Source organism: Ambystoma mexicanum, chromosome 2p (genome assembly GCF_040938575.1).
Source record: "Ambystoma mexicanum isolate Mex_15411 chromosome 2p, UKY_AmexF1_1, whole genome shotgun sequence".
NCBI lineage: Eukaryota > Metazoa > Chordata > Amphibia > Caudata > Ambystomatidae > Ambystoma > Ambystoma mexicanum.
This window is the reverse complement of record NC_090923.1, coordinates 1,416,663,893-1,416,678,010: the sequence shown is the minus strand read 5'-3', so window position 1 is coordinate 1,416,678,010 and position 14,118 is coordinate 1,416,663,893.

Here is a 14,118-nt window from a genome sequence, read left to right as displayed (position 1 = left end):
GTTAAGGGAGTAGTGTGTCTACACCAGGTGTTTCAGCCGTTTTCGGTGGGCTAGATTTGCCTCATCTTTAACACGGCCTTCATCAGGACGGAATTCTGTGTTGGATGATGTCTAAAGCTGCAGGGAAGGGAGACTATAGTGAGGGAGGTGTCAGAGCAAGAAGTAATTTTAGCTGACTAAATCAGACTGTGTGAAAACGAAAAACACACAGCTTACCTGTAGGATAATAAATATCACAGGCAGGTGCTAGGGATGCGTGTGCCACATGGGCTCATCTCTATGTACTCCTCGCATTGGAGGTATCTAGGTCCAAGGCAGCCAGATCCAGCGTAGTGGTGTCTAAGCGTACAACCACAGCTTTAGCGGCTGTTGACAAAATATATAAAAAAACATTTAATAAAATACACTAAGAGTGAGTCAGGAGAGCCGAGCTCACGGGATTTAATTTGGAGGAGTAAAGCATGGATTACCTCTGCGCGTTTGAATAGGGCACAGCCTTTCTGCCGCGATGTTAACGCTGAACCTCCTCAATGGCAGAGTCAGACAGATCTGCGAGGGCCTGGCTGGAAAGCGTTAGTAAAGCTGTTGCTAGGACCCCTCTGGTTTATATACGGTGGCCATTTTGGAAAAAGCGGGAATCGAGTGGCGAGTAAACCAGCGGAATACACTCGTTCCAGGGCATTCTATAAGAGGGCAATCAATTATAGATATACTGTGGGTCAGAGTGATGCTGAAAAATTGATTTAGACACTATTGTTGTCATAAGGTTGTCATGGCAACTGTCGACATTACGCAAAGGCACCCATGGAGGAGTGCTGGGAAAACATTAGCGACCTAGAGTGCAACAGTATTCAGTACGCATTTAAATGCTGGACGCCCAGTGCATGTCGCTATAGAAACGTCTCAGAGCTCCATTGTTTCAAAACTTACTGACAAAGTTGAAATACAAGGCATGGCAAAATATATCCACATAATAGAACATAAAATGCATCGACTAAGGCAATGACTCAATGGTCTCAATGAAAAACCACATACGGGTTAACAAAGAATATACCTTCTCACAGGTAAGCTGATTGTACACAAGGGCAGAGATCAGTGTAATCTGACTATTGAATTTGCATGGATTATAGAATCAAAAACACATGTACATTCCTAGTTACACATCAGATGTTCTCAGTCTAGCAGCAGCCAGGGGACAAAGGTTTATCCTCATGTCAGTGGAGATATGGCCAGAATGCCGGTAAATAATTAGTACATCACCTTTTCAAAAACAGTGAATAATCACAGGGTTGGATGAGGTAACCAACAAACAATCTGTAATACTTCATATAATTGGTAGTGCCTGGATTTTATACAGTGACGGATCTCATGGACCCATTATTCATGTTCAAACCAATAATGTACATAATTACAGAAATGACTTCCACTCAACTGAAACGTTTAAACCCGCTTGCACAGTATTGAGTTTATGAACCCAACGTAAACTCAATACTGTGCAAGCGGGTCCCCTCTGTGCAATTTAGGATGAAAAACAAAATTACTCCTTTACTCTTTTTCATCAACACGTTTCTGCAATGATGCGTACATTGTCAGGTCCATTTACCATGTGACTTTTTAAAGTAATCTGTATAAAATTGAGTATTATTTTAGGTATTCAAAACCAAACTTCAACACATTTCTTTGTACCAACGTGAGCTTGGAAGATGCGTGGTCAAGTATCTAAATTTCAGGGTAGGCTCAAATTCTGGCTTTACCACTTAACCAAAGTGTGTAATCCTGGTCAAATCATTTAATCACACTGTGTTTTACCTGCCAAAATTAGGTTCCCTTAGAAGTGATTCAGTTCACAATATAAGCTATGAAAAAAAGGTCTCCCTCATGGTTTAAGAGATGGGCAGCACATGTGTCAGGACCTGCCAAGAACACACACACAAACACACACACACATCTTTCTTTGAAAATATCAGGCCACATTTATTGAACAAATTGTGAAATTCAATAGCAAATCAAAGTTAACACATCAAACCAAAAGCCCTAATGGACAATTGTATATAATGACCGGTAAGTAAACAGTATGTAGCAGACAATGACATAAATGGAAGTGGCAGGGGACCAAGGGCCCCTACTCACTGCCAAGCCCCACCGCCAGCAATACCAGGAAGACAGAAATCCCTCAATCTTCACCGTTTGCCTCCTGGCCCCACGTCGCAACCCTAGCTCTCTTTCCTTCATGCTAGCACTCCCTTGTGCACTCAACTGAATTTAAATGGTTTGCAAAAATGCAACGACAAAAAAGAAATTGTGCTTCAAATTTTCATTTTGTTAGAAACAAAAAGTCCTATTCCTTGCTTCAGTATTTTGGAGGAAGGGGGTTGTTTTTCACAACAGGGTGGTAGGACCACAAGCACCTCCTACAAGGCCTGCTGGGAGGAGCCACAGTGTTCAGGGAGGCATTGTTGATTGAGAGCACACCATCTGAGATGGAACAAACACTGGGTGTTTCGCTCCTCAGCCCTCGCAGAGAAGGAGGAAGCATCACCCTTGATTCTCCACATTCAGGCCAAGAAAGACATAGTGGGGTTTTTTGGGGGTAGGTAGGAGTGGTGATAAATGGGAATGGTGGTCAGGGGGAGCTGAGGAAAGGTGACTGGGGGTGAAAGGTGAAGGAGAAGTATATATGATGGAAAGGGGAGAACAGATGTCAAGGGAATATATGTAGATTGATGTTGTAACACTATTTTCCTTGATTCTCTTTTGCTTTGTACTGTTTTTTATAGAGCTGTGCAAATGCATTTTTCTGTATCTGGGAAGACATGTTTTACTGAATCCTGGATCTGGGAAATTTGGATTAATGGCAGCACTTTGTTTCGGGTACCCGTACACCCACGTCCATTGGAAATTGGGCCTCCCTGATCACAAACCTGGCCCACCCAGATGAAAATTCCTGGAGCCGGCCTTGGACCCCGGCAATGCAGCAAGGTGCTGGCACCTCCAGCACTGATGGGGTCAGCTCCAGTGGCCACGCCATGCCGCACAACAATGGGAACAAGGCAGAAGGACCCCCGCGGTGTGGCCAGTCGCCCGAGGGGGAAGAGAGGCAAAGCAGCACCAACTGCCGCAAAGGAGAGAGAGGACGCCCCAGCTCACTGCCGACGATTTCACCTCGGCCGTGGCCCTCAGTGAAGAGGGTGCTCGTACAGCTGGGATGAAGGTAAAACGGCCAAAATGTAAGGAGTGCCAAAATAAAATAAAGAGGAAGTGCGGCAAAGACCGCTGCCTGTGTTGTTCGACTTCTCCCACTTGGAGGAGAAAAGCAGCTACTGCTGCGCTATTACAGGAGAGCACGACGCTGGCGGGCTGCCTCAACAAAGAAACAAATCTTCCTCCGGAGAATGAGTGGAGGTGAATGTGCAGCCCAGCCCCGGGTGCTGCGACCTAAACAGCAGTGCAGGCATTCAAATTGCCCCCGCCTAAGCCACAGGATGATCCCGGGACAGGCGGACAGTGAGAGGGCTGTCCGCACACCCCCAACAGTGTTCCTGGGCCCAAGGGCGGTGATCTTCTATACGCCACCCCCAACAGCATTCCCGGGCTGTCCGGTGGTGTTTGCCCTATGATCCCGCATCGGAGCAGGTGAGAAGGCGGCAGTGCCGGCCCCCACCCTCACATGCAGCAATGCCAAAGGGTAGTTCGGCATGCCGCCAGAACTATAGAGGATCCGGTATTACCCAAATTGTTTGTTTACAATTGTTCGAATGAACAATTGACCGAATTCAAAGGGTCACAATTGACCTTTTCACAATTGACCGAATATATATATATATATATATATATATATATATATATATATATATATATATATATATATCGGTTTGGTTTTATATATATATATATATATATCGGTTTGGTTATATATATATATATATATAGGGGTGTTGGGGGGTTTGGCGTTGGGTGGGGGGTTGTGGGGGGTTTCCCCCCCACATATATGGTACGATTGTCCTTCACAATTGGGTCAATTGTGAAAAGGTCAATTGTCATTCGAACAGATGTAAAACGAACAATTTGTATACAACCGAGGATCCGGGGCCGCTGGCGGTGAACTGTGTGTGCAAATGAAGTGTCTGCTGCACCTGGGCGGCGGCAATGATTTGTGAGCTCTTTGATAAAGATGCAATAAGTAAAAGACCCCTTCTATGTATGCTGCGCGCCCACCTCTTGTGCTTCGTTACACAGTACAGTGATCAGCATAGCAAACGCGCAGACCCTGGCCATCAAGGAGAAGGTCAGCGCCAGAAGATCTGCTATGAAGGTCCTTGATAAACGCTTGGAACCCAACTCCAAATACCATGGCGATAAATCCCTGCAAACTGCACAGAGTCATTGTTTGGGTGCACTAGTGTACACAAGAGTAAAAGAAGCATGCACCACATATGGGAGTTTGCTGGGAAACAGACATGACAGAATAAATGAAACATGTCTTAAACAGGTCACACAGCAAGCAGTGAACCTTGGACGAAAATGTATGAAGACATTTACAGAGCAGGGCAATCCCTGCCATTTCATTGGTGAAACTAGTGTGCCCTGCAATCAGAGTTAAAGAAGGATCATAGTGCATGTCGAAACTGAGATGTTAGAGCAGCAGGTGTAGCAGCAGAAGAGACAAACAACCTTGCTGTGCCAATGCACATGGGCAACTCCAGCAAGGAGACCCAGCAGATGCTTAATGCAGAAGCGTTTGAGGGTTGCAGCTCCACACAAGTGCTTATGCGCCCTCCGATCCCGGCTGTGTCCTGCCAATGGCCCCACCTGGGGGAGGATGAGAAGTGGCCCAGACACCCTGTCACCTGTGTCCTACCAATGGCCTCTACCTGAGGGAGGATAAGAAGTGGCCCAGACACCATGCCACGACACAACAAGCTGGCACTGACCTTGGCGTGGCCCTCCATCGAGAGGGTGCTCGTGAAGCCAAGAAGAGGGGGTAAGTAACATGCTGTCACCCCATGCAGTGTCAACTTCAAGAGGCATTCCCGCCTGGGGGTGCCTGAATGTGGCACAGCCTAAACATCCTGCCACCAGTGTCTCGTTGCCTGCCCAAACAACATTGGACTAAGCCGATGTGGCACCCAGTGCACCAGGTGAGGCTTTACTGACCCCTGAACTGTGCTGTCAACTGTACTGAACTGATAGTAGTGCACGTTTGGACTGGTTTCCTGCAGCCCTGCAGATGCTTAAAAAGGACTCTGTAAACATGTATTTAGATGCTGTGAGCCTTCATCTAACTTATATGCATAAAGTGGTCCCAGTTAAAAACGGTTCGAAGCTGTGCTCCCGCAGTTTTGACTAAGGTTTTTTCTTAAAAAAAGGGAAGAAAGTGCCACCACTTACATGGGTATCCTGTCTCACAGATAAGTTTTTAGGCAAAATTAGATATAAATTTTATTAGTCATACAAAATTCATTTTAAAAATAAAAAATTCATCATAAAAAATGATCATATCACATAGAACAAACGATCAATTCTAAAACCACACAAGTAATTCAGCTTCAATCGGTTCTAGTCTCAAATTTGATCTTTTGGTCAACCCGTATGACCACGTTTCATCTTGAATAAGATCTACACAAGACACTACACACCCCTGAAGAATGTCCTACATTGTTGTGATAATGGGACAGAAACTTGTACAAGTTGGGTTTTTGGGAAACTAAGAACTGAATTAGCCAAAAGTTGATTTCGAGGCGAGGGGACTCAGTGTGATTGGGTCATACGGGTTGACCAAAAGATCAAATTTGAGACTAGAACCGATTGAAGCTGAATTACTTGTGTGGTTTTAGAATTGATTGTTTGTTCTATGTGATATGATCATTTTTTATGATGAATTTTTTATTTTTAAAATGAATTTTGTATGACTAATAAAATTTATATCTAATTTTGCCTAAAAACTTATCTGTGAGACAGGATACCCATGTAAGTGGTGGCACTTTCTTCCCTTTTTTTAAGAAAAAACCTTAAACTTCTTTTTGTAGATATTAGACTTCACTCCACGGAGTAAGAGGTTTACCAATCCCCAACTGTGGTTTTCCACTGTCTTGAGAATAAAGAACCCGCAGTTTTGACGGCATGCTATGTATGGTACCATTAGCTGACAATCATATCATTCGGTGGTGGAAGTTCCGTTTCTCCCATGCGTAATAAATTATTCAGAATGTGGTAGAGATGCCAACAGACCATCAGCAGTCCACCAACCCCGACTGTCACCCGCCAAATATTTACATTGTTTTCGATATATTATATCTTTGCAACTATGTGAGTCCCAATGTATGTGGTCATTGTTTTCTCCTGAAATTCCCAAGTGGTCTAAGTATTGCCATTTTATAACAGTGGTGGGGAATAAGTTCATATTCAGTGATACTTGTTTTTGTTCGTTATGAAAAAGGAGGGGTGTTGTGTGGTCCACCTAAATGTGTACTGCCCTTTTAAGAGGTGTCATGGCTGTTTCATGATACCAACCATGCTAATAAAAGGAGCTCCTCTAGGCAAGTGCATTAGAACGGCGGCAGACTCTAACAATTGCACTCCTGTGTCCATCTCTCAATGATGGGCCGGCAGGCCTCACCGTGTGACCATGGTCCTGCGGCCCTGGCCTGCAGGCCTACACCGTGTGACCACGCTCATGCAGGTCCTGCTGACCTGGGACCCTCAGGCCATCATGGTGCCCTGGGTCCACCCAGACCACTCCACAAGCTGGATGCTCCCGGCATCCACAGTGCCCCAGCACACCATGCCCGTGCCCACACGGCCTAGCAGCATCCTCCCTGCAACCCTTTAAGTTCAGGTGATCCCGGCAATGCAGCAAGGTGCTGGCACGTCCGGCACTGATGGGGCCAGCTCCAGCGGCCACGCCATGCCCCACAACAATTAGCTGTGTTGATTAATAGAACTAGAGTCTCCTGCCCAGGGCTAAATTAAATGCACCAACCCTGATAAGCTAAGAAAGGCAGCTCCAATGAACTGTAACTACTTTCTTGGAGTCAGATGTGATTTCTTCCGGTTCAACAGTCTGACATGCTCGGTGAGCAGATTGCAGGTGGCAGATACTCCCTCCTCCACCTGACAGAAAAAAGGACCCAGCAGAAGCCAATTGTCCACGCAATGGAACAGAACGACCACTCCACTTGTGGAGGAGCCAACACTTTGGAGAAAACCCAGAGAGAGTACTGGAAACTAAAGGGCAAGAGGCTGAACTGATAATGCTCCATTCCGATCGCAAACCTGAAGAACCGTTGCATACATGCCAACATTCTGTGACCAAAAATCTGTTGGAATCTTAAAGTTTCAAAAATATTGAAAAAAATTGCTATCTGTTGCCACTAAATCGGTAGGTGGTAGGACTGCTTAAATAGCGGTATCCTACCACCTAAATAGGTAGGGTTGGCAAGTATGTAGCAGGTGCCGGAGAGAGGGGCACTGCGTTGTGCAGCTACGCTGAAGAAATAGCATTTTGCACTTGCAGGCGGGTGAAAGTGGTGAGACTCGCGCAGGGCGGGGCTGAAACGTGCGGTTTCCCCCGGCTCCTGGCACAAGCTCACACCTGCCAGAACTCATGAGGAGGAGTAGCTCGCTATTGCTTCAGCGGCTTGCCCCAGCATGTAGATGACTGGCACCGGGGAGCTGAGGTACGGTGAACCATGTGGCTGTTGATATCCAGAAGTGCTGGAGCGGATCTCACGGGCGCCTCTGACAGTCTGGGGAGGTTGCACTGGTGCACTGGTCTGCTAACTGCTGCCAGTAAGAACACACCATTATAAAAGCAGCAGATTGGACACATCCCCACTGAAGAACGTTCCTCGGATTCTGTGTACTTGGGCACCCTGCAACCATGGCTAACAGGCTGCTAAATCCAGGGCAACATTTTTTTTTTTTTTACAAAAATCGGTATTTGTTTTCACTAAATCGGTAGGCTGTAGGACTGCTTAAAAAGCGGTATCCTACCGCCTAAATCGTTAGGGTTGCCAAGTATGCCGTTGGTCCACCGATGCCAAAGGGATATGGTTGGGAGCGTCAGCGATGGCATGCAGTACTAGGATAAGATGAACAAACATGACGTCATCCCCATGGCCAGGGGTAGGTGAAATGAATTCTATGGGAGGGTACCTATTGCAATATGGTCCTTTCTGTTTTGCGATGCCTTCCTAGTGTCAATCCTCACAGGAGCCCAAGCATTTCTTGTTTTTCAGCAGGCATTGGTTAAGGGTATCCCCTGAACTGTTGGCATTGGCAATACTTGCCTAACACTCTAGTTAGAGAATTGCACAGTAAAATACTCTAGGCTGAGAACTTTTGGGATGGCTTGAGGTAATTAGGTGAAGGCATCTTTGGGCTGTGCCGGTTTCATCCAGTTTGAACAAAGGACTCCTTCGGCCCTGATTCACAGAACGTTTTCCAGTGTGGTGTTGCCATTATAAAACGCTTCTGTGCATTAGGCCCCTGTTCTCTGTAGGAAATGCCTCATAGGGCGGTGGACCTACGCCCCTCACCTGAGAAGGAAGGGACAGGAAGTCGACGAAGGAAGCAAGGTGGTATCCTGGGCAATACATGTAATTTAGGGCCTGAATCCATGAATCAGTGAAAAGTCACATTGCACAGTGCAAAACATCCAATGAATCAGGTGTGTCTATAACGTGACCATGATTGGACATGGTTGGATGTAGCAGTTTTTTTATATGTGTTTCACACTGCAGTAATTTTCATTTATTATACATCAGAACCTTATGACTTATATGTGTGCGAGGCCTATTCTAGTTTTGTACTTTTGTGTGTTTGTGGCCTACGTTAAACATAAGCTGGGCTGCGCTGAATGCAGGCGGGAGGGGCACCCCTGCGGCGTGCCTTCACAGAACATGCTGGACTCGCTCGCTGCTCGGACCCCCCCCCCCTCGTCGACTAAAAGAATGTTTTGAGAAGAGGCCTAGCTGACCTTAGTGCTCACTGCCATGCTGAAAGATTGTCATGACTGTGAGTCACTTCGTTTGCCTGTTAAAATACAAAGTTACAGGGACCAGAGCAATTGCCGAGAACTCAGTGTGATACCCTCTCTGCACAGGGCCGGCGCTAGGAGTGTGCAGCATGTGCGCCTGCACTAGGCCCCGCGCAGAGGGAGCCATTGCTCCCTCTTACAGGCTGCAGCGTGGGCCGTGTGCTCAGAGTCCCTAAGCTTGCTGCAGTCCACTATGAGCACACAGGCGCACACGCTGCGGCCTGCGTGATGAGGAATATCTTTTCCAAACGCGGCTGCTGTCCCTCGAGGTTTGGCTCCCTTCTGTTTCTTCTGGGGAGGCAACTTGCCACCTGTCAACTTCCTGCTGTGACTCTGGAGAGACAAACCCCCTGCTCCCAGAGGCCCAAAAGGCACTGGGGGCCTGATAAGCACTCCTGATCACGTTCTTTCTTAAAGCAGAGCGTTTAAAGTGGGTGCAATTTACTGTTGATGGCCTATTTAACAGACCATTGTTGTGTTAAGAACTGCAAGTTAGCTGCCTAAAATATGAGCCTTCCTCCAGCACAATTAAATATATTGCACAAAACCGTTTTAGCTATTTACCTTATTTCCACATGCTTATATTTACCAAGCCAAAAAGTGTTTAAGTAGAATGTAACATTTTCCTCACATTATATAAGAAGCAGGCAAGTGAGCCATGAATATTTACCAAGGATGCGACCAGAGAGGTTATCATCATGGAGACTGGAGGGGATATTTTCTCTGGTTCTGGCCCTGTACTGATGTTCATGGCACAAGTTGATAGATGTGGGTGGGAGCTCAACACCCCCAGGGCCTCCAAACTGACAACCTCTGAAGATCATTTTCACAGGTTACAAAACAGAACAATTGCGCTAGTGTTTTTATTCCTATTCTCGTGGTGTGATTTTCATATCTTTCAGAAATAGCTGTTGGTGTTAATGTATTTTTTTGTATATAGCCTTCCTTTTTTCCCAATGGGCACTTAAAGTGCGTCATTTTACATTACAGCCCGTCCCAGTTCTTAGAGCTGCGGTACTCCCAACGATTCCAAATGTCCATTCTTGTTTAAATGCACGTGGCTATAACACAGGTTTCTTTGGCTGGCCTCCTCGGGACAGTAGTTCCTGGTAGCCTTACGGGGCCTGTGTTACCGCTTTCTCTCCCAAAGTTGGCTTTGTAGCACTGGAGGGTAGGAGAGGGAGCAAGGGGATCTCCCATCGGCCCTGCAGGGCAACTCTGGATTCAGTATAAGTATTGGATAACATAACATAACATAACATGGTAAGTATTGGGCGTGATGAAAGGAGTGAGATGAGTTCGTCATTACTCTCACGAGACTCAGGGCACTCAACGAACCCATCCCCCACCTCCTCCGAGCCTCCGATCTGATTACCTCGCAAGATTCCTGTGTTGGTGCTCAAAGAGAAGATTGGAAGTGGAGCACGTTATAGAATATGGAAACCCAACCTTGTTATGATTAGTGTTGTGTGGCCCTCCTGTACCCCTTTAATGACACCATGCTAATAAAAGCAGCTACTGCACACACATGCCTTATAAAGGAATCAAACTCCAACAATGGAATTCCTGTGTCCATCTATTGATGAGCCACCAGGCCTCACGGTGAGACAATGGTCTTAAAGCCCTGGCCTGAAGGCCCACACCGTGTGACTACGGTTCTGCAGGTCCTGCTGAGCTGGGACCCTCAGGCCATCAAGGTGCCCTGGGTCCGCCCAGGCCACTCCACAAGCTGGATGCTCCCGGCATCCACGGTGCCCCGGCACCCCAGGCCTGTGCCCACATGGCCTAACAGAGTCCTCCCTGCAACCCTGTAAGTCCGGGTGATCCCTGCAGGCCACCCCCTAGCCCCGCCTAGAAAGGAGGCATTGCAAGTGGGACCTGAGGGAGTGGAGGCATTGGGGGCGTGGGGGTGCATTTCACTCTGAACGTACGGCAACACAGAGAGATTAGCATTATAAGGGGCTGCACTGTAGGAGGCCTGGCCAGGATTTGTTTGCTTGTCCTGGACAATGATCTATGCCCCGCAGCCATGAAAGCACAAATGACCAGGAAGAAGGAGGGCCATTCACACCTCTAAGTGAGGTAGCACTTACTCAAGAAGGCTGCATACAACTATTTTCTTAAACCTAAAATCACAAAGTTGGTTTCTGTGATTTTTTGTGTGGGAATATAGCGTTTTTTCACACCATGCTTAATAAAATGGTTAACTATATCAAACCATTGGTGGCAGGTGGTGTTGATTGCACACAGATTTCTGCAGAAGGTGCATCAACTGACTGAAGACCCTTACAAATTACATTCAAAATATATATTCTGCTGCATTAACTACTTGAGTATAAGCGAAAAAATAAGATTGGTAGTAACAAAAATGTACATTGAAAAAGTGATGGATGCAAGACTTTGAATTAAACATTACCACTGTCATTTCTCTGCACAACATTCCATGCCATAATTCTTTAGTATGTCTGTGCCATTACAGAGGGGGACAAGCCATTAGCAAATTACTCTTGGTCCTATCACCAAAAGGTGCAGTTCAGTCTCAAATGTTAAGCCATGTACCCTCTGCACTGGAACACAAGCAACCACAGGCAAAGTCTGGCCTTGTGGTCTAGCAGTCTAGCAGTTTAGGCAGGGCTGCTCTCATTAAGGGCAGGGCCAAGGCCGATTTGCAGACAATGGGCCTCATTATGAGCATGGAGGTAGCCATGCCCTTGATAAGGGCATGGCTACGTCAATACCGGGTTCCAGTACCGGGTTCCTCCAATGAGGACTTTCCGGGCCATTCCAACCTTGGAGGACCCGGTAAGTCCTCATTGTAAAATCCCATCCCCATTCCCATTTGAGCCCCCAGAGGGCTCAATGGGAATGGGGAGGGAGCTAATAACGGGCCCGTTAATAACAGGCCCGTTATTAGCTCCCTGGTTCCCTTGCGGGACCCGCTAAGGACGCCTGGTTTTACTAGGCGTCCTTACCGGGTCCCGCAAGGGAACCTCGTAATAGGGCGTCCTGTAATGAAGGGTGCCGGTCCCGTACCGGCACCTTTCATTACGGGAGTGCCTGCCTCGTAATGAGGCCCAATGTTATGGAAGGCTGACTAGAGCAATGCCGGTGGTTATGATTGATTCAGAGACATACATACATCCTTTTTTAGTTTTGCCTACTAGGTGTAAGCCAGAACTCTTGCAGTGGAACATAGATAGGATGGAGATAGAATGTGAGGAGAAACACACATCCTATTTACCAACCCAATGACTAGCCATGGCTATGTGCATGTCTATGGTATTACTAGCAACTACCTACCCCTCACTGCCAAAACATACCCTTTGGGAACTCTTTGTGCAAGCTCTAAGTTTTCCGAGAACTGATGGTTCGATGGGGACCATGTCAGATCGACCTTTTCGCGTCAAGGTTGAACAACCAAATACCTAATTTTTCAGCTCGGGACCGGATCGGCAAGTGGAAGAAATGGACGCATTCCTCCAGTCATGGGGACAGGGCTTAAACTACGCATTTCCCCACTCCTCGATGATCGCGAGGACTCTAGCTCAGGTGAGGAGGCAGAAATAATCCCTGATTCTGATTACTCCAGACGGGAGGGGGCCTGGTTCCCCAGTCTCCTGGAGTTGACACACCACAATCCAGTGGCTCTCCAAAAGCACAACCTTATTGTGCGGGATACCAAGGGGCTCAGCCATCCACTAGTGCAGACAGGCAAACTCAACCTGATCGCGTTGGCGATTTCGCAAGACCTTGCATTAGGCAAGGCTTATCGTGCGAGGCTGAGCTCATCATCAATGAATCTTGTGCACCTGGGCACCATAGAGCTTACATATGGACTAGCTGGTGTGGCTGGTGTAAGGAGCGGGACATGCATCCGATTGGAACAGATGTGGTCTACGTAGCCAATTCTGTAGCCCAGATGGCAGTGCAAGGGAAGGCGTAAAGGACCTTTAATATGGCCCGATCTGCGATATTGGCAGGCCACCCAAAAATTTAAGGGGCTTCAAAAGGGGAACACCCTTTGATATGCAGACTTTTGAGAGGAGTGAGAATTACTAGACCTCTCAGAGAGAAATACTCAAATGTGGGACATGGATACTGTGTTGAAACTGTTTCTGGCATGGCCGAATAACTTAGAATTATCTAGGAAAGCCCTATCTTCTAAACTGACTATGACTATGCTGTTGTGCCTTCTGTCATGTAAGAGAACGTCAGACGTTAGAGCGCTAGAGATTAACAAGAAGTGCCTATCACCGAATGGGGTGACCTTCCTTATCTCGGGGAGAACTAAGACAGGATTGCAGTCTATATCTTATGATTCTTTCCCTTCTCAACCCAAACTATGTCCAGTTAGATGCTTGGCAGCATACGAGAGCATTACGAGAGACGTGAGACCATCAGGGTTATCACAGTTACTCATACCCTTATGCAAGCCTTATAAAGTAGTGGCACTGGCAACGTTGGCCAGATGGTTAAGATTGGTGATGATACAGGCCGGCATTGATGTGCTCTGTTATGGCGCACACTTTGTGAGGGGAGCAATGGCCACCAAGGAATTCAATGTAGGAGCCAGATTGGAAGATATCATGAGATCAGCAGACTGGTGAAATGAGTCTACTTTTAGGACGTTTTATTTTAAACCAATGGAGAGTATAGCATTGTTAGTGGTGAGTAAGCTTCGAACAAGCATAATCTGAGCCTCAGGTTTTGACATAGAATTCAGATTTTGAACACATTTGTTTCAGAAAGTCATAATTCTATTAAGGACACAGATGTGAAGGATTATCCCACCCTTACAATCGTACTGCTCATGATATATGTTATACATGCTGTATATGAAGTTGTGCTTGTAATGTTGTGAGATGTTATTCATGATATGATTGTCCCACCTGTTGTTTTTCAGTTCACTGAGAATGTTTTTTCATGCTTGGTACCGTAGTGGATTCTAAGCCGACGGGGAGTTGAGAAACACAGATTGTCTTTCATCAGAGTTTTGCGTTTACCTTTTGGGGTGCAGTTTTGAATCAGAAAAAGAAAGAGGATCTACAGAGTTTAAGGACAGAGACATTTATGGATTGGTT